This window comes from Amblyomma mixtum, chromosome 5 (genome assembly GCF_055824585.1).
Source record: "Amblyomma mixtum isolate Tamu chromosome 5, ASM5582458v1, whole genome shotgun sequence".
Taxonomy (NCBI): Eukaryota; Metazoa; Arthropoda; class Arachnida; order Ixodida; family Ixodidae; genus Amblyomma; species Amblyomma mixtum.
In genome coordinates, this window is record NC_143016.1 from 102,038,063 (window position 1) to 102,062,302 (window position 24,240).

The 24,240-nt window shown below is 44.5% G+C and overlaps 1 protein-coding gene across 3 annotated transcripts in view; it reads right to left on the reverse strand.

The window, feature by feature from the left end:
• Positions 1-24,240, reverse strand: part of LOC149343214 (calcitonin gene-related peptide type 1 receptor-like) — a 310,843-nt gene that overhangs the window by 141,554 nt on the left and 145,049 nt on the right. For all 3 annotated transcript variants that reach the window (XM_089545761.1, XM_089545758.1, XM_089545759.1), the window contains exon 3: positions 18,942-19,030. The gene's annotated coding sequence lies outside the window, so the exon portion shown is untranslated. The remainder of the gene's footprint in view (positions 1-18,941; positions 19,031-24,240) is intronic.

Genomic DNA, 24,240 nt, shown 5'->3' on the forward strand with positions numbered 1-24,240 from the left:
TCGGTTCTCATTAAACAACGCCGCCAGCGCAATTACGCCAGGTATCCGAAGGTAGTTTCACTCTCTACTCACGCTAAGAAAGAAAACAAGGTAATCGGCAGGAAAGCCAGAAGACTCTGCCACGGAATTACCTTCATTTATTTACGGGCAACCGCATCTATAATGCAGGACAACATGCAAATGCGCTACGACAGGGAGCTTTCTCTTACCATGACTACTCCAGTAGGGCGATCTGCGAGCACACATCGCTTCGCCAGTAGGCTGCCAGCCTGCGCGCACGCAAAGATGCAGTCGTCGCAAGCGACGCTGAAAATCTCGCTGCGAAAGACTATGCGTCCAGTCAACATAGTTGCCCGCTCTCAACTAAATTTTTTTTGGTGAGTTGATTCATCTCAATTAAAGGTATGTACTTGCCTGAAAAAACAGGACACAAATGAAGCAACACATACGACATGCACAAGGCGCAACTTCCAACTGGTTTTATTTTCAAGAAGGCAGATACATATATACTGGTGAGGGCAATCACAAAGATCATAAAAATTTCAAACACGTGCTCACTTCGTGTCAGTTATCCGTCGCCAAGAGTGTTCCAAGAGTCATCACGTCTAAAGTTGATAGACATCGACCCCCACAGCAGCAGGCGAAAGCGATGACCCGTGATGTGAACAATGAAGGTATGTGCATTATGACATATCTTAGCAAAAGCAGTGCCAAAAACCTGTTGTAGCAAAAGCATTGCCGAAAACATATCGTAGCCTATGTTTATGAGCGCTAATTCATCCCACCTACACATTTGTGGCCGTGTGTCTATTAGTGAAGGGGAGGGGGGGGGGGGGGAGGGGCTATATTTGCGAGCTTTCAGCCGCAGGAGACAGAAAATCGTATAGCTACCGTCTTTTGTCCCAGGCTCTAAGGAAGAAGGCAGTGCGCGCTGCGCGGCCCACCCATGGGGAATTTTCTACATCCCATTCGGCTCTGCGGCTGACCGCATTGCTGCTTGTTGAATTTTTCCCGGGCTTGAGGAAAACGTTCTGCGCCTTTTATTAAGATATATTGGCCGTTATTTTTTGCGCTTCGCGACTTCCATGACTATGTGCAGTCAAGGCTCTTCCTTATTCTTTTTTTGTTGCCTTTTCTCATTTTCTTCTGTCTAGAAGATTTTTCAACGGACTTTTCTTTTTCTCCTTTTCGCAACAGTCTGCCAAGTCTACCTGAATCAACTTGACAGCTAGCAGTACTGTGTATTTAAAGAATGAGAGTGAAGTGTCGGAACCAGCACGGAGCCTGATGCATTTCGTAGTTTGTCCCGTAAATCATGCCAAGCCCCTTCTAGGCATAATAATTCTGTGCAGTAATCGCTACAGTCCAGAATGTTTTTGTGTGCCGGTCACTGCCTTAGCTTTCTGCACTGTGAAATTTAAATACCCGGCAACACGGCTTTTCCTGTCGAGTGCGTAATGATCTAGAACAGTCAGCTGGTGTAACTGTACAGTATATCTTACTTGCAACATACCAGCGTTTGAAACGAATATAATCTCTGACATTCTACATTAGGGAAATGGTTTATTGGTTTGGTTTATTGGGGTTTAACGTCCCAAAGCCACTCAGGCTATGAGGGACGCCGTAGTGAAGGGCTCCGGAAATTTCGACCACCTGGGGTTCTTTAACGTCCACTGACATTGCACAGCACACGGGCCTCAAGAATTTCGCCTTCATCGAAATTCAGCCACCGCGGCCGGGATCGAACCCACGTCTTTCGGGTCAGCAGCCGAGCGCCGTAACCACTGAGCCACCGCGGCGGGGCCATTAGGGAAATTCTTCAAAGTTATATTAACATCCTCAGCTGCGAAGAGCTTGAACGTCTCGATTTTACCGATGAACATAGGTGTCATTAGGTCTAAGTTGATTAAACATACTACCTTCGTCGGCCATAGTAACTCAATTAGTGATTTTATGCACGCCATTTTATTGGAAACCACTTTTAGTTACTTTAACGTTTCTGACCCGCCTATTATGACATTTAGCACTCCTCAACGCCAACGCCTGCCGGAGAAAACGGCAGATTTCGGCTTTTAGCGGGACATTTAAAGAAAAGAACGCGGTTCGGAATGGGCAAGAAGGAAGAAGAAAGAAGCGGAGAGAGCTATGGGTAAAAATACCGTAAAATAAGTCATTGCCTGTTGTCACCATCAAATTTAACGTGCCTGGTACTCCCATTGCTTTTTTTCACTCCATTGCACTCAGCGCGTATAACGAACTTTAGCTTACGGGTGCATTTTTCTTCGAAGCAAGGCATTTTGTCAGGCCGTACACGTACTCGACAGTAAACTCCCAAAGTGTAAATAAACTTCCGGGCGCCGTAAAAATGTGCCCTGGCGACGGCAATCAATGCGGCACAGCTGACACCACTTTCAAACTAGCAAGAACGCAAAAAAAAAAGGTAAATAAAATAAACATGGTAAGGCTAACGGCTCGGAAATAACTATTCTAAACACAAACAACCAACGCGTTTTTCGCCACTTGATTCGGGGGGAAATTTCTCTCCCTTCCAAAAGAACGGCGCAAGCGTTTTTTTCATTGTTCCCTCACAACAATCTGTCGCCTAGACAAATGGCTGGATGCTTTCAAAAGCTCCAGTAATCGAACGGTTCTTCACGCCTCTTTAAGGCAGCGCAACGAGTATCGGAGCGGGCCACCCTCGCTCACACGCCATCCTGCTTGCTCTCAATAGTAATAAAATAAATGACGTGCAGTTTCAAAAGTTGCCTGAGAAAACATGACTGATATAAACTTGGCTATTTTGTTCGCTCTCTGACGCTTTAAAGCATTCACCCGTCTCTTATAAACGAGCTCAGGCATAAATTCTATAAACGCCAATAACAGACACCCGTTGGAAGCGGTGTTAAATACCCCATGCAATCACTCAGAGAAGCAAAATGCGCATTTGAGAGCAATAAAATTGGGGTTAACGTAGCCGTAAAAAATGCAATTCTAACAAAAGATAGCAGCAATGGCGACCCAACACCGAAAGCCTTGCAAGAGCTGAAAAAAAAAAATAGACTGAAACAACAAGAGTGTGCGGAAATAGAACCAAAAAAAAGGAAAACTAAGCCGCGAGCTCATGAGCAGCAGGAAGGGCAGACAAAACATTGGAGTTTCGCGCCAGCTCTGTCTCGAAAAACACTAGCGACAGAATAAAAAAAGAAGAAGTATGTACAGGTCGTAGCACGTTGCTTTTTTTACGACCCGGACGCCACTGACGAGGCATGTCGTTCACGTGGTTTCAGCAACGGCCTCTCCGCGAGCAATAACTTATTTTATTTCCACCCATTTCACTGCGCGAAGCCTAGATGACGACGACGGCGGACCGAGCTTCAGCAGCGACAGATTCTGCGCCAACATGGGAGTCTGTTACGCGCCCCGAACTTTTCGCTCGCTCACCCGTAGTCTGTTCTTGACATTGAGCAGTGAGAAGACACAAAACGACGAGTGCAGTCAGTGCTGACACAAACACACGCGCAGTCCGGTCGAACGAGCAAATGCGGTAGAAAAGCGACTCTCCACATGGCGCGGTTGCATCTCTCAGCCTTGTATTTCTATATATTTGTCCCATTTCCACCGGCCGAGGCGAGTTCCGCACAGTCGGCTTTAGTTTGCATTCTTTTGTTTTCTTTGTTCATCCTTCTGTCCTTGCCACTCTCCTATGCCCTTTGCTATTTTGTCCAGTCACCAACAGCGACTTTCACATGCGAAGCAAAAACTACGTTATCCAATAAGCTAAACGGGGACTGACGCATTCAGGCTACGCACTAACGGCGAACAATACGGTCTGCTGCATGCTGTGGGCGATACCAAAGGATGCCCAGACAAGAGAGGGGCTCATCATAGCCATTTCCCCAGCTCCGAGTGGCTGTCAGTGGTAGCGACCGCGAGCAGTAACTGGAAGGAAGGAGACCGAGAGAAGTGTAAAGGAGGCGGGCGATCAGAGAACGTGAACCAAGGGTGCTGGCCTTGCCTTGCTTTAGACGAGCCTCGGCCTTGACATACATGTGCTATTACTGACGTCAGTATTCCTTGTTCGACACACTTCTTACTTCCTTCTACAAGGCTGTTTCCCTATAGGAGCTACAGAATCGAACTTCCGGCCGGCCGTCGTATGACGAGGTCGTTCCGGCGCTCCTGCTGCGTCGAACAAATTACTGGGTCACGTCAGAGGCGCGCGAAGTCGAGCCACAGAGGACCACGCCGAACGACCCGTACGTGTTCAGGTCCTCCAGAAAGAGGATAATGTTCTTGCGTCGAGGTGGTCAGCGGAAGGAGGTGGTGATGAAGGGGAGGAAATTGCTATTTGCCGCTTTCCTCCGCAACAAAAAGCACTCATCGGACGCTCATGTATCTAAAAGGCAAGTAAACTCATTTGCGCCTCCGATCCGTCTCGTTACTTCGCTCCTGACTTTCACAGTTCCTGCTTTGTTGTGTACTCACTCCTGAATAGCGGCACTGTAAACACAAATACGCCTGTATGGAGTAAGAAAGAGAGTAAGCTACCTTCTAGCGTACTCCTTTTTAAAACAAAAGACTGCACTGCAGGACAGCTTACTTCCATTTTACTCCTTTCTGTTTAAACTGGCTTACAGCTTCTGGCCACAGTAGTGACAGAATTTTTTTGTCATTTAATATATTAACTTATCTGTGACTGTCATTGATCTTATTTCCTCGCTAAACACTCTGTTTAGCTGTCTCTTCAGCCTAGGGTGGCCAACGAGTGTCAGGCAATTTTCAAACACAGTTCCTTTGTGCCCACATGCTTTGTTCGCATCGGGGGAAAAAATGACTGCAATAATTATGATTCTGAGATTCGCCAGCACCGCAGCCATCCTACTCGTGACCACTTAATAATGATTTCGCATTGGGCAAGTAAAACTGAATTAAACCATTTTACTAAGCTCGGTATCGCGTGTTTTTCAGGACATTTTCGAGACGACGCTTTTCTAGGAGAGCGCTATCTTCTATAAAACCGAGTTCCGACTGCTTTCTTCAGCTCGGCAGCATTAGACAAACTTCAGGCTGTATTTCGGTAACTAACGTGATCGCGCATATTACAAAAAAAAAACGCGGTAAAATTGTAAAGACCACAACATTAAGACGTCATTTCGTTAACAATATATCAGTTTCTTCAACAGCTAAGGCTTTAACAGCATTGCCCTTCAACTACTGCATTGTTCTTTAGGTGTAAGGCACGTGTCTGCTTTCTGAATAAAGGCGAATTGGAGCTAAGTACTTAATTTGCTACTATTTTGGAAAATTTCATTAAGTTCTCCGGCCGGTACCTTATATACTTGATGAAATCCGCAACTTTCTTGCATGGTCAATATTGTTTTATGCATTATTTTAACCGCCGTGGTGGTCTGTGGTTATTGCGCTGGGCTGCCGACCCGGAAGACGCGGGTTCGTTCCCGGCCGGGGTGGTCGCATTTCTATGGAGGCGAAATTCTAGAGGCCCGTGTACTGTGTGATGTCAGTGCACGTTAATGAAAGCCAGGTGGCCTAATTTATCCGAAGCCCTCCACTAAGGCGTCCTTCATAGTCTTAGTCGCTTTGGGAAGTTAAACCCCATAAACCAAACCAAGCATTATTTGCGTTGCAACTTGTGGCAACACTGTTTCTCTCAGAGAAGCCAGTGGATTCTGTTAAAGCAAAATCAACTGAGGACTTGTGCGCTTTTTAATAAAAATAACTCTCTCGCTCTAGCTGTGAGTATCGGGGGCAGTTATCTGGATTTTTCGGTGCCTATCGTTTTGTTCTTTTTTTCATCATTAATTGCGAAAGTAATTTTATTTAATGTCATATTATGCTGCATTGAACCATGTAGGTGGCACAAGGTTCTCTCAAGCTTTTTCATTTGGCAGCTTTCTCCCACTTTCTGTATCATAAAATTTGTACTTGAGGCCAAAAAGATGCAATTGAATTTGATTCAATTCTTTCATAACCTTTTTAGGGTTCATCAGTTCGACGAGAGTAGCGAAGATATCATGAACACTGGTTGTTTGGGGTTGTACCCAAGCGTTACTCCGTGTACATCTCGAGCCTAGACCAAAAAGGCACGAATGTTTGGGACACCCTGTTAGGCCCCTCACGTTTTATCGCAGACTGCTCCATAAGTCACAAAAGGAACCGAAAGCGCGCTGATGCATCCACGGCACTGCAGTTCTTTTGCGAGCTCTCATTCTACTCTGTCGCACGGACAAAGCCCACTTACATCGGGGCACCGGATCATGCATGGATCTGCAGGCCTAGACGACTACTGAATGCAAAGTAGTCGGCGCTGTCACCTTACGAGCCTTTTACTTTTCTCTTTGTACTAGTCTCTGTTTAGACGAAGCCAACGTGCAGGTCAGCAGAAAGGAGGAGAGGGGGACGTTAATGGCAGGCAGTACATACATAGGGCGGCATGCTATGTGTCGACGACACTCAATGGCACAATGGCAGCATTGATCTGACTGACCCGGCGCCTATGCGAAGACATCAAATGGAGTGCAGGGGGGCTGAGTAGAGTGCATGAAAGCACTTGGAATTTTTTCTTCCCGCCTGTTTCGGAAATTTGGGAATTACAGTTCAAAGTAAGATACACCAACCGAAGAATATTTAAATCCTGAGAAAGCCAGGACTATAAGTACAGCTTCGTATACATAAGAAGCTGTTTTTTCATTGTTTTCGTCTGGTAATCTGACGCAGTTGAAAAGTGTATTACCATTTTTGTTTTACAGCACATTACAAATGGTGCAGTCAAGAGACTGGGCGGCACATATGTTGATTCTGCACTCTAACCTCACTTTTAAGGTCTGCACAAAGGCCACTTCCCGTCTGAGATACACTCGAAATGCGTCACAACCTGCACCTGATATCAATCCCTTGCTATTTGAAGCTATTTGAAGGGACAAAGGTGAACTACCTCGTTTGTTACATAACACTCGATATGCGCTGCACTCTGTGCAACGTGAGATGCGCCCTATCCACCTACTAGCGTCAATTGCTTTTCATTCTGCTTTATTTTTGGGGAAACGTCTAGCCAAGGTACACGGGATGCACACCAGTGCACAAATCAACCTGATTACATGGTCAGGCCGAAGAGCGATGCAATGTAAGGTTAGACGATCAGGTAAGCAGGAGGAGTGAAACGATTAGCAGAAGTCAATTTAGGTCCGTGCCAATGAGTTTCCCGTATTCTTTGTGAAGAACGTGCGTCACGACGGACACGCTACATCCATCTGATCTCCAGCTGGGCCTTCAATGGAAATGTTTGTGTACTTGTCACGTGCGATTCCCAACACCGAAAAGCAGTGACGTCACAAAACTGAGAGTGCAACGCCCAACAAGATTGCCTAACACACTTAAATCAGCTTGGAGCTCTGTAGTTGCAGCTGCACATAATAATTATCGACATTAAAGCGGGTTATAACAGTGTACGGAGATAAAAAGAGGCGAATTGCATGCTAACAAGGATTTCGAAGCAAGCTTAGATGAAAGGATGTGAGCTACCAGCCCGCAGAGCACAATGCTTAGTTTGTTATCCTTCGTCTTCATTGATCACTCTATTCATCGTAACCAGCGCACTACTGCCGCCATACGTCACCGCGTGTCATGTACTAAAATGTTTGGGACCAAACTGTTCTTGTTGCGAGCACTTATTTTACAGGTATTGTGCTTAACTATTGCGGAGCGTTTGAAATCTAGCATTGTAAAGATAGCTACGTAAATCCTCGCACACGGTGGAAAAAAAGAAACCCTTTGATACGCAACGCTAAGCGTGCCAGTCATGCTGAGCGAAGATTTACAAGGAAAATTAAGGCTGTTCCACAGATCAGTCCTAGTTAAAAAAAAAATACAACGGTCGCGTAGCATTTTCTAACATCATTATTTCCTCGCACAGTTCTTACCGTAGCAAGGGCACATAATTTATTAAAAAGCAAAGCACGTTCTTTTTGGCAATTTCAATGTACGTCAAATTCTAAAAACCTGAACGTAGCGAACATTATTGTGTTCCTCGATTCTCCTATAGACTCTTTTGATGCTTCCTGTAAAGATTGTTTCATTGCAGAAGGCGTCGCTATGCGGTGCAGCATATCCTATTTACTCGTGTCTGTCTTGAAGAAAGAGACATGCGGAAGGTGTTTTAAGTGGCACCTTATAATGTAATCGTGGAAATGTGCTGTCCAGTGAGGTGCAGCATAATTTCAGTTGACATCTTATGAGCAATAGACTGGGGAGAGGCCTGACTCTAAACGAAATGTAGACAGGTTGGCTCCGACAGATGGCTCTCTCGGAGGTAGCTACGACACCATGTGTTACGTCTAGAAAAAGTTATAGTTACCGTCTATAAAATATACTGTGTTTTTCTGTGAACACATTCAAGAAGACCTCAAGATAAAGTGCTTGAATTGAAAAGAAAAACTTTTTAGGAACACCCACTCCCCTGTGGCAGGCGTCAGTAACATTGAAAATCGTACTAATTAGATTCCACATTAACTAAGGTATAGTAATTATTTTTTAATGAACACAACGCAGGGAGCTATAAAAAGAAAAATTACAGGTGCAACGTCAAAAGTCCGGAACCGGGCAGAGTGGCTGAAGGAAGAAACGCGGGTTAATGACATCCTACTCGAAATCAAGATGAAGAACCCGGCTTTCACGGGGCATGTAATGCGAAGGCAAGATAACCGCTGGCCCTTAAGGGCAACGGAGTAGATTCCAGCCGAAGGCAAGTGTAGCAGGTGGCGGCAGAAAGTTAGGTGGGCGGATCGGACTAAGAAGTTTAGGGGATACGATGGCCGCAGCTGGCAAAGGACAGGGTTAATTGGAGAGACATGGGAGAGGCTTCTGCCCTGCAGTGGGCGTAGTCAGGTTGGTGATGATACGCTTTCCTTTGTTTCGTTGCATGGAGCCAAGAAGAAAAAAGAATCGACATCGGCATGTAAGAGGCCTTTATTTTTGGCAGCTAAGAGCCAAAATAAAGCGTACACCAAGGTGCAATACAGCAGTGAGTCGTAATTTGCGCTGCAGTCACTAAACACGTCATCAGCGGACGTTGTGTTTTCACTGGGCTTTCTCCGCGCCTCGTGCCTTCAGTATGGAATTTGTGCGGGAAAAAAGCGCCGGATTTTCTCGCGTTGCAAGGCTTGACAGAAGCTACGAACCCGACTTTCGCACTACTCGCCAAACTGTCTTTATTAAAAAATTAATTCCTAAGCCTGAGTTAATGAGACAGCTAATTATGTGCTATATTAATTAACTGACGTTCGCCCTGGCTGACATCTGTTCCCGAAGAGGTTTTCTTTCGACTTCAAGCTCTCCAGTTTTAGGAATTCTTGAAAGTGCTCGCTGAAATAGCCAGTGTAAGGCTTTATTTTGCTGAGCTCTAATGGTATTAAAGTTCCAGAAGTTGGCACAGCTATTTTAAAATTCCAGGTGCTATTTTAAACATGCAACGCCTCACAGACCAGAAAATCATCATGTCGTAGCCAGTTTCGTTGTGAATGTAGGTAAACAGTTATAACAATGTTTGACGTAAGGGCTGATATACTATATATATCCCACCTCGGGGTATATGCTATATCAGCAGCTTTTAGCGGCTGCTACCATCTTTGTAAAACAAAAGGAAAATAAATGACTTGATTCTACTCCATGTGACGAACATACCTTGCATATGTTAACTGCAATTCGTAATAAAACCCCTTTAACTTGTTTCGAGAAATTCGACGTATATGGATTGGGAAGGGGTTGTTTTCGAACGCATTTTTTTTTCAATACAGCAATTTCATTTTTTTCTTTTTTGCTTTTTATAGCTTTACCCCTCACTGTGCTTACAATAATTCTTCTTTTTTTATGTGCTCCTGCAATAATACTAGATTTGTGTTGCTCAACTAAAGTTTTAAACTTCTTCGCCGTCTGTGGCAGGCAAAATCTAAATACGAATAAGCCTGTATTGGAGTGAAACGGCAGCAAGCTGTCCTTTTCCCCAAGTTCCTTTCATGAAAGAGAATGCACTAAAGAAAAGCTTACGTCTAGTTTACTCGTTTTTGTTGAGACTTTTGTCCCAATAAGGAACCTTCGTTTTCATAAAAAGACGGCGCTAATTTCCAATTAAGCATGTAGAGCAAGGCAGAAAAATTGCAAGAAATGTTTCTTCTTCCATTTTAGGCGCGTGTTACTATCTTCATACTCAGAATGTTAACGTAACATGGACTCAGCCCTCAAGAAGTGTTACAAGTCTGAGATACGCAAAATGTGCTATATATTAGAAAACCATTATTGAAACCTCGATGGCACATTTACTCACCATCAAACAAGCTGCGAAAAGCACGCATTGCAGCGCGAAAACAACTGAAATGACCAGCGCGAAAACAGGCGGAGGCAAGAGAAGAAACACAAACGACAGGACGTGCGCGGTCTTCTCCTGTCCCGTACCGCCTGTCCTGTTGTCCGTGTTTTTTCTCTTGTCTCCGTCTGTTTTCACGACGGTAATTTCGAATCATGTCCCACCAACTCGCCCAGTCGGCAATTTCGACGGAAACATTCCCCCATCGGCACGAACGCACGCACGAACGCCCACACGCGCGCACAAACAGCCATTTCTTGCTCCCTTGTAATGTACGTTCGCTTTTCTCGTTTAATTAACAACCCACAAACTTGCACGCGCTCTCTCGTAATTTTTTATCGCGCCTTCGTCTAGGCTGGTGAAAGCAAATCATTGACAACAATTAACATCGTAAATAAAATGCCTCAGGAGCGAGTACCTGTTTTGAAAGCTTATGCCTGGCGACACATATTTACTGCGCATCGTTATGGTCCACGCAAAGTGGAAAGGACGCAGTCGCTATCAGGAAGCAAATGCAATATCGCACACATGCAGATTTTGAGGCGCTTTGTTAACTGCGCGGGAAGAAGGAAAACACCAAAATAAAATTGCCGTTCTGATAACAGCCCTTTTTCGTACCTCCGTTGACGTTGTGCGCCCTTTTAACTGGAATTTTTCGCCTGTCGAAGTAGGAGTAAATGTATCAAAATGAAAACTACTGCTGGGGTACGCTGAGTGGACGTCAGATTTTAAAGCCGTGAATGATATTTGATAAGTCTTCCGCCTTATTTTTCTCTGTATCTTAATTAAATATCCATCTTAGAGCTGCTTATGACTTTCACAGCATGTTTTCAAAGCGGCCAAGTTGTGCGTCCGAATCTGTTTTGAAAAATAGCCGCGGCGGTTACTAAGTGGTCATGGCGCTCGGCTGCTCACCCGAAAGACGTGGTTTCGATCCCTGCCCCGTTTGTCGATCCGATGGAGGTGCAGTCCATGTGCTGTGCGATGTCAGTTCACGTTAAAGAACCCCAGGAAGACGAAATTTCCGGAGCCCTTCACTATGGCATCCCTCATAGCTTGTCGCTTTGAGACGTTAAACCCCCATAAGCCAAACCAAACCTATTTTAAAAATATGTGTTCTAGGAGCTGCTAGTTGCAGTACCCGATAACAGGGCGGACATTAGGATCCTTAGCAGCAACAAATATCAGGCATTGCGAGAAGAATGACTAGCCGCGGAATTGCATATTATCTCCGTAAACATCTCCAGAAAAAGAAATTCCTAATATGACGAAAAAAATAACTTAATTTAAATGCAACACCTCGAACCACCATTAGGACAACTTTTTACTTTAAAAAAAATGATGCCAGAAACGGTGCAGAAGTGTAATCGACGATTAAATAAAATCTGACAGAAGCCACAAACAGTACTTAAGATATAAGGGAAGAAATGAATATATCCAACGCAAGGACCAGCTTTTAAATAATATAGTAGTATAAACGCCCAGTATGCATAAAGCAGTACTGTATGTTTTGTGACATATACAGGGTCTGTTCTGAAAGTAGTAGGACTGGTTTTTTCCTGGGCGAACGGGCGGACCAGAGGCGGTCTGCGCATGCAGGATCGCTGAAGGGGGATATTGGGAATGCTGGGGAAAATCGGCAGTCGGCTCTCGGCTGTTGAAGAGAGGAGGTCGCTTGTACTGCGAACCCCTGTCGAAACGTCTCGTTACGCAGAATCATCAAGCGTTTACTGTATCAGCGATACGCGATCAAATTTTGAGTAAATCTCGGTAAAACGGGCAAAGAGACTAACAACATGATTAAGGAGGCCTACGGTGACGCTTCCATGGGTAAATCAGGTGTTTTTGAGTGGCACAAGCTTTTCCGAGAAGGTAAGGAAAGAGTGGAGGAAGACGACCACTCCAGACGCCCTTCGACCAGCAAGACCAAGGAAAATGTGTAGCGAGTGGAACATTTACTTAACAGTGATCGTAGAATGAGTATCAGAACAATTGATGATGACTTGAGCAGTCCTCAAACCCAAGTTTTTGAGATCGTGAGAGAAAACTTATCCGTGAGGAAAGCGTGCGCGAAGTTGGTGCCGGGAGTGTTGTCAGAGGAGGAAAAGGCCAACCGGTAGGATCTCCTTCATCATGTGAATGAGGACCCCGATTTTTTGTCCAGCACAAGGCGGCAACGCTGCCTTAGCCCCCCTACAGCCTCGACTTGGTCCCGCCAGACTTTTTTCTAATCCCGAGAACAAAATCGACGCTCGAGGGGAAACATCACGGATCGGTAGAGGTGGTTCAACAGGCCGTGACGAGGGAGCTAAACAGCATTTCGGTCCAGGCCTTCCTGGAGGCGCACGAAAACTGTAAAACTCATTGGCAGCAGCGTGTAGGTGCGGAAGGGTGCTACCTTGAAAAATTGTAATCGTTTGTACTATTGTCTTGAATAAATTTTGTTTTAAAAAATGAGCCCTACTACTTTCAGAACAGACCATGTATTTCCTTGTCTATATTCCCTCACAGAAGCAAGCTGGATGCACGTAATGAAAAGATAAATCATTGAGCATTAGTAGTAAAGAATTTACATCTATAAGAATGATCCATCTGGTCGAATTCAATGGCGGGGGCGTTATGATTTCCGCTTTACTTTTGCAAGAGGATTAACTGACTCTGAACATCAAAAAGTAATCTGGTTTTTCTTTCAGCGCTGAGCATGAGTTCACGCTCACAAGAAATAAAGAGAATACCGTTGTATTGTTTCTTCACCAGCGCGAGAGCAAAGGCAGCCTCAGGGGTTTCCTGCCACTCATAAGACCCAACACAATGTCCCAGGATATCTCAGATATTTCAGTAGCACAATACATCGTTATTAGTGTGTCGTACACACGACGTTTTTCACGCGTAAAAACTGCCTCTCCGCAAAGCACGGTCCAATTTAGCCTGAAGAACATTGGTGAGCCGCTATGAAAAGTAAAGGTTGTTTCCTTAATCTGGTACTTATTGTCCTTTTTTCACATCAAGATAAGTGCCAAAAATACTTGACGTGCCTTTCACATGATGTTTGAAACAGCATAGCCCCTGGCTCTACAATTTCATATTTCTTCGCGGCCAGAGGACTTTGTAACGCAAAGGTGCTTGCAAACAATGGCGACCTTTGAAACTGGAATGTTGAAATTGTCGAAATTCGGTCGTTCGCTGTCTTCGTTGAGCAATAATGGGCCGCCTTCAGTGGGGTGTCACAAGCGACCATCTGTCTTTGAAATGTAGAGATCAATGGCCCCGAGACCACTACCCTCTTTGTCCCTTTCAATCCGCCGAGCTTTCCTTCCCCTCCCCTTGCCTCTCCCGGGTCTCTGTCTTCTACGCTCCGCATGTCGCAAATACAAAAGAGCAAATTTCGAGCAGGTTAACAGGAAGCTGATGAAAACAAAAGAGTATGCCGGCAAAAAAAATAACGAAAAAAACGTCTGCCACGTGTACATGCCTTCAAAACGGCATTGAAGTAGTTCTTCCCTGTTGGATTCTTTGGCATATTTTCTTCGAGTTTCTTTTGTGCCTACGCCTGCTACTTCTTTCCTACAGCTTTGCCTCCCGCCTTTTTAAGTGCAGACTGTGAGCGCCACCGCCAGTCTCCGTCCACGTTCATTTCCACATAAGAAAAAAGCGAGTCCGCCTACACGGCGCCTTTCCGCACGCATTCTGGCAGAGACGCAAGGTGCTGGGCAAATGTGATGATTTATGTTTCGCGACCTGTTTACCGCCGGACGGAGTGGCTAGGGGGCGTGGATGTAATGGCAACACTGGGCTCCCTGGCGCGCCTGCACATCAGACGGTAATGTGGTTGAAGCGAATGTTGAATTGCGGAAGCTTGCTGAAGAGAGACACGTCTCTCCTTCCGCGTACCAAAACTCGGTAGAGCTCTGCGACCATTCCGATCAACAGCAGGTTCATCGAAAGCAGGACAACACGCTGGTAGAATATATATATATGCGCCTGCTCGCTTCGCTGTGAAAAACAAGCTAACAATGTCAGAAAAGTCGACGCCGCAGGTAGCCTCTTGTTTTCAGTTTTCACATGACGCCGGAGGTACGTAAGCGATCAACATGTGCCCGCTCAATGATTTTACCGAGCACATCAAAGTGCGCGATTAATAGAAATTAATTCGGTGCCCTCATAGCCTGCGTTGTTCCAGTGTTGTTGCTCTGTTAATCAGTTAACCAAGACGACACGTAGCTGGCCACGTTGAGGTTGATTTTGTTGCTTTGTTTTCGTTACCCTGCCGGAATTGGTGGCCGCCAACACATTACCATGGCTGACCAAAAACGCGGAATATTCACTCTACCTTCCTCAAAATACACGGAGAGGGGTGCGACCGCGGAGGAGTTAGTGGGCATGTGCTCTGAAGCAAGAGATGGCATTGAGATACATAGGTCAGGCGCCAACCTGAGGAAAGATTGAAGAACGCCGGGTCGTGTGCGGCGCCAAGGAGTTTCAAGGTTTTCACGAGGATACTGTCAGTACCTCGGTTTTTGTAAAGAACAAATAGTATTGCAGCTGAATTTGTTTCCTCTGATTTCTCGTTATGAAGTTCAAGAGCAGCTTGCGGATTTTCCTTCTTGAAGTCCAAAAGCTATATTTAGTGTCAGTTCAAGAACGCAGACATCTCCGAGTTGTCAGCTTGTCTGATCTGAATGGGACAAAATGTGTCATATTATTTATCGTAAGCACTTGGCGCGTTCTCTTGCCTTAGGCGATTCATCTCGTCTTTTCCGGTAAGCCCAGTTCAAGGGCAGGAGAAAAGTACAATTAGAAACATATAGGAACAGATGAAGGGCATGTGATGAGTCTGGGTTAGACTAAGATCTGTCAGAGGAGCCCTTGTCCACGCAACCAGGCAGACAACGATGATGACTGGCGCTTCTGTACTCTCATAAAGCATAAACCAACAAGCCAAGGAACCAGTAGTGCTAAATGACCACGATGACACACGCCTAAATTAATTAGCGATACGGTAGCATTTAAAGGAGAAGCTTGAGCGCATGAGCGTGGCTGCTTGGCCCCTGCTGCGTAGTGTTATCTTTCCCGCATGGTATTGAGAAGGAAAATATATTTCTCTAATGTTTATTATTTTATTTGCTATTTATTCATTTTTGATGGTTCCGTTTCATCGTTCTTTGCTTGCTTGCTTGCTTGCTTGCTTGCTTGTTTGTTTGTTTGTTTGTTTGTTTGTCTGTTTGTCTGTTTGTCTGTTTGTTTGTTTGTTTGTTTGTTTGTTTGTTTGTTTGTTTGTTTGTTTGTTTGTTTGTTTGTGTGTTTGTTTGTTTGTTTGTTTGTTTGTTTGTTTGTTTGTTTGTTTGTTTGTTTGTTTGTTTGTTTGTTTGTTTGTTTGTTTGTTTGTTTGTTTGTTTGTTTGTTTGTTTGTTTGTTTGTTTGTTTGTTTGTTTGTTTGTTTGTTTGTTTGTTTGTTTGTTTGTTTGTTTGTTTGTTTGTTTGTTTGTTTGTTTGTTTGTTTGTTTGTTTGTTTGTTTGTTTGTTTGTTTGTTTGTTTGTTTGTTTGTTTGTTTGTTTGTTTGTTTGTTTGTTTGTTTGTTTGTTTGTTTGTTTGTTTGTTTGTTAATGCATATTGAAGCCTTGAAACATGCAGGGCCGGAGAGATGAAGAACGAAGTAATGAAGACTGAAAGCAACGCTATCAACGAGAATGATGCAACTCGCGATAAGCCAGGGCCTGTCCTGACCTTTTGAATGGAAGACTGCCGCAGGTTTGATATGTACAAACTTGTAGGAGGCGGCTGCACACAGGCTGTTGCCGACGCAATAAAAAAAAAGCAAAAATAAAGCGGTGCAGCTGCTGGCGGTCCCTAGAGTCGCATCTCTTCTCGATCCCATTCACAAAAATACGTAATAACGTATCGAACGTCACCGTGCTGAGATCATAATAAGGGCTTACAGCGATCCTGCATCAGCAGGCACTGAGTCCGACAAAGTAGAGGCCATATGTTTACCGACGACAACACGATCAGGGTCCAGCTATTAATTATGCATTCATTAATCGTACTTTTCTCCCAGAAGCAAATAAAGGCAGTTGATTTATGCAGTCACAAATGCAATGTGCAGTCACGCGCTGCATAAATGTCGACCTACCTAGCGGGGAGTTTTTGCGCAGCGTAATTACATAATGACACCGATAAGTACACCTGCGGAAGAACGTGCAAACACCTTTACGTTTATCCACTGGAGTGCGCCTTACCCGCCACAACGCTGCCGGTAAAGGCATTGTAGTAAAGCTTCTTACCTGACCCGTATGAAAATTTAATTTCCTGCATTGGGGAGACCTAGTCAAGCAACCTTTCGATCTTTGATGCCTCCATACCAGGGAAATTCTATGTTTTATTTTCAAAACAGGAATAAACTCAAACTCTAGTTCTTGAAAGGAACACGAAAGGGGAATACTAAGTCAGGCTAGACTATAAGGTAAGGTTCAGCTGATAACAAATATGTCATTATTCGCCAAAATAACGCTTTCGTAGGCCAGGAAGTTGAGTAAAAGCTAGGTACACTTGGCGCCACCGCCTCAATATTCGTGCTGCGGCGACGAGCGATGTAGCCGAGAGTTTCCTGGAGAAATGCTGTTTTCCCGTCTCCATGTGCAATTACCGTCGAAATTACCGTGGAAGCGACGCCTCTGATTCCTCGGGTTGCGAACACGTCATGGAAATGACATCGGGGCAGCTGATTTCTCGCAGGCGCTTCGAACGTGGAACGGTTTAGAGAATTCATTTGTGCTTCCCTCAGCAACGCAGCCACCTATCAGCGTACAAAAAACGCCAATAGTGTTCCCAACAAATAACCTGTCCGCTTCGCTGAGTTTGATATTTCTCTTTAATGTTCCTGCAGCATGTGCATGATCATTTTGTTTCACTTAACACTACAACTCCGTTACCTAGCTATGATTCTCAATATTGTCCTAAAATAAGAGAAGAAAGGTAAGAGCAGTATTAAAAGAACATTTAAAGTGGTTTAAACAGGCCTTCATTTTGTGCACGGCAACTGTCCACGTTAAATCTTGGTTCCGGTGATGACCGAAGAGCTCGGGGAGGTCTATTCGTTCACTTGTACGTCCCAAGGCGATCGCTTTCAGCTTGATAATATTCGAGCTCTCTTTTTCGAAAAGAACTGCTCCATTCAGAAAACGAGATATTTCCTTTCGAACCATTCTAAAACGTGGAATCAATAAGCGTGTCTTTTTTTTTTGTTGAGTGCCTTGTATGGCCTTTCTCGAAGCAAGAATTCAAAACAATCGAAAGTTTCCATCACACTGCTGAACTGCGTGCTTTCCGGGTCAATTAAACTATAAAAATTCCTCTAATCTTTACTTTTTTTGTCAGATACATTCCTGATATCGGTTCTGCAGCTGCGCTTCACTGCTTTTGGCATCTTTGGAGTCTCTACCAAACAGGAGCGAAAATGGATGTGCACCAGAGCTTAAATTCACTTTTGTTTCTGAGACTTTCTTTTCACTGATGGGATTGTGCACACTGTTAGCAAAGCGCACTACTTCTTATGTGAAAAGAGGATTGATTTGTATCAATTTTTTTCCTCTTCGGAGCAGTGCGCTTCTGAAACACCAGTGCTTTACAATGTCCCGCAAGAACGTGCTTCCATGATTTATCAAAAGCGTGTATTCAATTTCGCATGCCTGGTTTTCTCCGAAAACAACACTGGGCGCTGTTCGAAGGAAATATTTTAAATTTATTCTCCGAAGGCTATCATCGGCTCTTGTTTAAAGAATTGTTTATTCAATTCTTGTTTATACTGGGACGAGAGCATTTTCTCTTTAAATGGTGCAAGAGACAAAAACTTGCTCGCTACAAAATGGCAAAATCGTTTTTCTAGAAACTACATAGCTTCTCGCTTAGTTTCCGCGCGATATGCTCATATGTGTTCGTGCATACACTGAAAGCTCTCGGCAACACGTCGTCGTGATTTTAATCGAAAGACACCAGCAGATGTTATGCAAAGTTCATCCAAGGAAAAATATGAATGCTCTCTGCAGCTCACATTCGGGAGCTTTGTTCCTATGGTTTCCGAGAACTTCAGCAGTACAAGGGGTGAGTGGGTAGCAGCCGCGCTTTTCTCTGCGTTATATAGGGCTCTCCTACGCGCAAGATGAGCTCTGGCGTGAACAATGTGTCACAACAACTACAGCGTACTAACGTGTTCGCAGTTCGTTTCTACATATTTTTTCTGCGGATTTCTGCGTTTTGAGTTTTTCCCCGAATACACAAGTGTTTTAACTATTACATGTGGTGTTTTCATCATCACGGTTCGCAAGCCCTATCGATTAAAAGCTGGGTCTTCCTTTTTCGAACCTATAAAAACACATGCTTTTGAATGCCTAAAGCAATTGTCTCAAATGAGCAGAGAAAGCCGGCGCGGAAAATCATTAGTTCTTGTACAACGCGCCCTCAACGTCCATTTTTAATAAAACGTCTTCTTGGGTCGTTTTCACCGTGTAGTCACGCTATCATTCCTCAGGTATTAGTGGCTACAAGAAAATCCTAAAAAAATTCCTTCACCTGGAGACAGAAGTGGGCCGAACGCCACACGCCGGAACGGGGAATTCAATTAGTTTATCTCCAGGTGCCAGCAGCTGATGCCAGGATATCTGCAAAATTCAAAAGAAAAAGTTAAGTGCATTGAAACTGATGTTGTGCTAGTTCTAGGCCAAGAAATGCATTAAACTCTATCTAATGAAACCAGATTTTACGAAGTTGCCGATTTAACGAACAAATATTAATTCCCCGGCAGCTACCCTTACGGTTCAATCTCTTTAGGGTTTTTTTAGGGTTCAATAACCCGAACTAAGAAAAATACCTTGGCCACCAAACCAGATGTAAGGAACTTTTTTCGGAAAGAAAATAGTAAAAAATAAAACGGTCTTCTCTCTCAGTCCCTCCTTTATCCCTTTCCTTACGGCGTGGTTCAGGTGTCCATCGATATGTTTGAGACAGACACTGCGTCATTTCCTTTCCCAGAAAATCAATTTTCAATTTTTGTTTAAAGAAAGGATCATTTCTACATAATTTGCCAACAATGTCTCCAATCTTATTGGCAGCGCACAAGCAATAATTCTGAGGACACTTGCGTTGCCTCAAGAGCGTAATGCGGCAGCTTGTGGCCGCCGATGCCGACTCCGTCGAGGAAACAACTGAGGCCTTATATGACGAATGTGTCGTCCAGCTTGTCACCGATGCAAAAGAGCAGTTGGAACATGTGGACGATGCAGAAGACGTCGAAGCTCCCGTGCCCACCCCTAGCTAGGTGATGGAAGCCGTCGATCTCTTGAGGCTTCACAGGCATATTTTAGCGCAAAAGACGGGACGACAGAAAGACGGGACGACAGAAAGACGGGACGAGCACAGGTGCTACTGACAACTGCTTTATTGAAGCGAGAACGAGGCTGTCAAAAGAACCATGAAAAACGTTTCGTGCAGTGCGCTATGAACGTCGTGTACGATTCCCTTGTCATGTGGCAAAGAGTACATCGGCCAGACAGGGCGCTGTATAAACGACCGACTCCGGGAGCATGAAAAAGATATCTACAATAAGGCACGTACTAATCTGGTTGACCACTGCATTGCTTGAACCAATTGTGAGCCGCGTTTCCTTAGCGTTTCAATCCTTGGCCGAAGTGCTCAAAAAACAACCCGTGAAACCTTGGAAACTTTCTTTATCAGGAAAGGGGGACAGGACTGCGTTAGTGACACATCTGTCGTTCTGTATAATGCCGAGATAAACTTCCTATCGAGTCTTATATGATTTCCTATATAATTCCAAGTTCCTCGGTAGGTAGCGCTGGCGCAGGCCAGAAGCGTATATGTATGCCTCGTTCTCGCTTCAATAAAGCAGTTGTCAGTAGCGCCCGTGTTCGTCCTGTCTTTCTGACGTCCCGTCTTTTGCGCTAAAGTATGCCTGTGAAGTCTCAACACCAACTAGCCCAACATTTAACCCTATTGAGGCTGTTTGCTGGTGTCCACGAGGGAACCAAGGACATAATGCAAGCGCTTGTGGGTAAGTGTGTGTACCCACCGCTGATGAAGCGCACGCAGGCGAAGATCTCGCATCCCTTCATTGCAAAATAAATTCTCAATTCTCTCCAGAACGCCGAGATACGTTTTTGTTGTTTTTTGTTTATCCGGTTTCACGCGAAGTCAATTCGGGCCACCCTCCCGGACGCGCCGGCACGGGTTAGCGGCAAATGCGATGCCGCGGCCGTATAGCTTTTGGGTGCCGCCATACTACAATTTTAGATTTTGAAGGACTGAAAAATGTCTGTCTTGATTTTACGAATTTCCCGATTTAACGAAATAATTCGAGCCTGCACATCATTTCGTTAAATTGGGTTTTAACTGTAATGGAAAAATTAAATGCACAATCACCAGGGCAACAGAAGCAATAACGCGCAAGACATAATTTTACCATAAAGTCTGGTTGCATATGGATAAACAACCAGTCATAGAAGCAGAACATAATATAATACCTAAAAGGTAACGGAGCCTCCGTAGATATAGCGTTCTGCTGCCAATCACGGGTTCAGGGGCTCGTTTCTTGGCCGCTATGGGCGGATTTATAATAATGCAAAAGTAAAAGAGTTCATGAACACATTTATTTGTTGGCAAACTTTTGAGAACTTCCTGTGCTAAGGACTATTCCGGTGCTGTTTACTAAATCATTCCTTATAATCCACGTGGAACTTCATGGCAATAAAATAATGCCTATAAAATATTTTGCTTCATTTAGCCCCGCCGCTTTGTAATACACAAATGGGGTAGTCAAAGTAATCAAAATAAATGAAATGAAGTGAAATAATGAAATGGATAACATCTTAGTACAATACGTATGTGCAAACATCTAAGATGCAGGCTCTACACATTTTATTTTTGGTGATGGCCGAAACTAACTTCCATCGCAACAACACACGACACCCTCCTGTGTACACTCATAGCCTGAAACTCTTTTCATGCATGTAAACACGATCAAGAATGCAAGGTTTGGTTTTATTTTTGTGAAAAAGTGCCCGTATTTATATTTGAGTATCAGAACTTCTGAATTTCCGATGTCTAGATTATCAACTACCGCAGTGTTGTAGCCGCCGATAGACAGTGCCTCATAAGTGGCTAAGATTTACGTTATTCGACTAAAAATTGATTCAGGTAATTTCATAATATGCAAATCTTCATTCGCTGTCTAGCACTGAGAAAATAAGGCAGGCAGTAACCGCATGCAATTCAGTACCAGTGAGGGCTCTCTATAACGCACTCTTCTCTAGTTAACACGTTTCCTTCTCTCACGTCCGCATATTTCTGGTTACGGTAATTACATTTATTAAGAATTCACTCAACACGTTTTTGAGCTTTGCGTTCCACATGTATTTCCCTGATTTCAGCGGCCATATAGAAAGCAAAAGAAGGCCTAATTTTCTTCTGAGCGGTTTTTAAAGACGGTTATTCAGCTCTTTTTAAGCATGAAATGCTTTTAGCTCCCGTTGTCGGCAGTGGGGTGACGTCACGCCGAGACCGAGAGCCAACATCCGGGCACTGAATTCCACTCATGCGGGCACTGAAACGAGAACATCTGGGCACCGTACGAGATTTAACGAGATTTAACGAGACACTCTAAGCCCTCCTAAAGGACCGGCATACAAGCGCCGGTAGCTTCGCGCCGAACGGGTGGTGGCGTTCCTCCCTTCCTGTACGGTGCGGTTCGGGTGTCCACCGAGATGACAGAGAATTACTGCGCCATTTCCTTTCCTCAAAAAGCGTCGCGTTCGAAGGGCATCGCGCCGAACGGGTGGTGGCGTTCCGTGGACTGCCTGGCAGCGCTACAACACGCTGTCGCGTTCCACTCCTAAATGCGAAGCTGAAGCGTCATTAATTAGCAGTTAATTAGTATTTGTCATTAATCAGAAATTAGTCACCAATTAGTAATTTGCCCTTACTTCGTCATCAATTATGTGTGACGTAATCCAGTGGTGACGTCACGAGTGTCACATAGGCAAAGTGGTGCGGAAAGCGCTTTCGCCTCTACGCACTTTAGACAGTTTCGAAAGCGCTGCATATACATTCTTGTCAGGCCTGTGTCTCGTCATGTCCGCGTACGCTTCTGCATCGTTCTGCATTTCATGTTTACCTTACTCTCGGTTACGGGGGAGGCACAGATTTTGTTTTGTACAGCGGTACCTGTCATAACCTGAAGCTATGGAAACGCGAATTTTTCAATTTTAAGTTATTTATGAACTCAACTTATCGGATATTGTAAGATTCCGTCGTAACAATCAATATATCCGCAGACCACCACTAAGGATGCATATACTTTTCTGCTAATTATTGCGAAAAGTGCACCACCTTGGTTTTCCATAGCAGCCTTAATTACCGTGTGCGACAGCAGGACCGACTTTAAAAGGACGACTTCGTTACACATCCCAAGAAAAAAAACGATTCCCGTTAGTATGTTCTTAAGTTCAAACGGTATGGTACAATATTCTATGGTTGCGTCGGAATTGAAGGTAATACCCAAAAATGCTTGTCTTGCAAAGGAACATTATAGTGGTACTTCATGCTGTTGCTTTATTGCGAACCAACCTATTATTGCCCCCGTTTACATGCTGGCAAAATAACATTTTGTCAGGGTGAGGCCTCAGCTATAATGGACATTTGGTACCGAGAAGGGGGAACCCTCGAAAGTACGCATCCTGGTGGAGATTCCTTGCTTCTGGGCGCGGGAAGACATCTCGCAGTTTTTCGGAAGAAATGGCTGTAGGAGCCATTTTAATAGATTTAAATGCTTCACTCGTCTTGTTATGTCGTAGCCTTGCCTTATGCGTCAGGGTATATAAGGCGCAACGTTACGAAGCAGTATGCAGGCCATGAGAGGCAGCGTAGGGGAGGGCGCTGCGTTAATATCGGCCACCTCTATTTTTCTTAACGTGATCTCACATCGCACAGTTAAATAGGTGCTTTTTTGCAATCTACCCCTGTCAAATGCCGCCGCTGTTTCTGGGTTCGATCCCACACGCTAGTGCTCAGAATCTAAACACATTACCAAGTGCGCCGTCACGGTAGATTGTCGTAACCGGACATCAGCAGTTACTGCTAGTGACTAGTTACAGGATACTACGACTAATTAGTCAAGAAGAATACTATTCAGGCAGGCCTAACCACATAGAAAATGTTGACCATGCATTGCGCACAATCTAGACTTTGACATATGTGAACATTCGATCGAAGTGGGCATGGATCGCATATCCGCTAGCCAAGCGGGATCCCTTGTGGCTAATGGGTCTTCCTTTTCACAAACGTCCTTCGATTCGTTGCCTTTCAGAGCATTGAAGTAGCCTAGTTAGTGCCAGACTTTTCAATGATCGTTATCTTGAAATAAAATTTCCTGACCGTGCTTCTACTATCAAACCTTTGGTGAAGCAACTACTCGGGGGAAAGCTTCTTACGTCGCGAAATACTTAGGTTCTCTTTGTCTTAAGCAGTGAGCTAAGAAGACAGGCGCAAAAGATTTCACTATACCTGACGGTTCGGTCAGTGTCGCCGAGTGGTTGGTACAAAAAATGCTTTTGTTTTTAAATCTCATTCTTGAAACGTGTATTTCGGTGAGGAAATGCGCAAATTGGGGCCAACTATTTTAAAGCTGCACTTCTTAATAAACTCAAAAAAGGGGAATTCTGAAGGGCCAGATTTTTCGAAGTGCTTTGTAAACTGCATTAGATGGCGGCAGGTTTACAAGCAGCGAAGAACGGAAGGGAACAAAAGGAAATGTCACTCCCACCACCGCAAGTCTTTCAATGCTTGCAGCAAACGTTGAGAA